This window comes from Bombina bombina, chromosome 5 (genome assembly GCF_027579735.1).
Source record: "Bombina bombina isolate aBomBom1 chromosome 5, aBomBom1.pri, whole genome shotgun sequence".
Taxonomy (NCBI): domain Eukaryota; kingdom Metazoa; phylum Chordata; class Amphibia; order Anura; family Bombinatoridae; genus Bombina; species Bombina bombina.
The window spans coordinates 5,910,411-5,911,881 of record NC_069503.1 but is presented as its reverse complement, the minus strand read 5'-3'; positions in this window follow the sequence as shown (position 1 = coordinate 5,911,881).

The following is a 1,471-nucleotide window of genomic DNA, read 5'->3' as shown; positions in this document are numbered from 1 at the left end:
TGTCCCCCCCCCCATATATTACCCTCTAGTGTGCCTGTGTACTGTGTGTGTCCCTATATATTACCCTCTAGTGTGCCTGTATACGGTGTGTGTCTCTGTATATTAACCTCTAGTGCAGTGTTTTTCAACCAGTGTGCCGTGGCACACTAGTGTGCCGTGAGAGATCCTCAGGTGTGCCGCGGCAGACTGACAACAGTGCAGGGGTGTTTGTGAATGAATGTCAATATGTCATGTATAGCTTGTAGGAGGCATTGCATGAAAGCACAGTACAGTGTGTATATATATATATCCTGTATTAGGCTACAATGTGTGATTTTGTAAAATTTTGGGATGGTGGTGTGCCACAGGATTTTTTAATGTAAAAAAGTGTGCCACGGCAAAAAAAAGGTTGCAAATCACTGCTCTAGTGTGCCTGTATACGGTGTGTGTCCCTATATATTACCCTCTAGTGTGCCTGTGTACTGTGTGTCCCCCTATATATTAACCTCTAGTGTGCCTGTATACTGTGTGTACCCCTATATATTAACCTCTAGTGTGCCTGTGTACTGTGTGTCCCCCTATATATTACCCTCTAGTGTGCTTGTGTACGGTGTGTCTCTGTATATTACCCTCTAGTGTGCCTGTATACGGTGTGTGTCTCTGTATATTAACCTCTAGTGTGCCTGTATACTGTGTGTCCCCCTATATATTAACCTCTAGTGTGCCTGTGTACTGTGTGTCCCCCTATATATTACCCTCTAGTGTGCCTGTATACTGTGTGTCCCCCTATATATTACCCTCTAGTGTGCCTGTATACTGTGTGTCCCCCTATATATTAACCTCTAGTGTGCTTGTGTACGGTGTGTCTCTGTATATTAACCTCTAGTGTGCCTGTGTACTGTGTGTCTCTGTATATTAACCTCTAGTGTGCCTGTATACGGTGTGTGTCCCTATATATTACCCTCTAGTGTGCCTGTGTACTGTGTGTCCCCCTATATATTAACCTCTAGTGTGCCTGTGTACTGTGTGTGTCCCTATATATTACCCTCTAGTGTGCCTGTGTACTGTGTGTCCCCCTATATATTACCCTCTAGTGTGCCTGTGTACTGTGTGTCCCCCTATATATTACCCTCTAGTGTGCCTGTATACTGTGTGTCCCCCTATATATTAACCTCTAGTGTGCCTGTGTACTGTGTGTGTCCCTATATATTAACCTCTAGTGTGCCTGTGTACTGTGTGTCCCCCTATATATTACCCTCTAGTGCGCCTGTATACTGTGTGTGTCCCTATATATTAACCTCTAGTGTGCCTGTGTACTGTGTGTCCCCCTATATATTAACCTCTAGTGTGCCTGTGTACTGTGTGTCCCCCTATATATTACCCTCTAGTGCGCCTGTATACTGTGTGTCCCCCTATATATTAACCTCTAGTGTGCCTGTGTACTGTGTGTCCCCCTATATATTAACCTCTAGTGTGCCTGTGTACTGTGTGT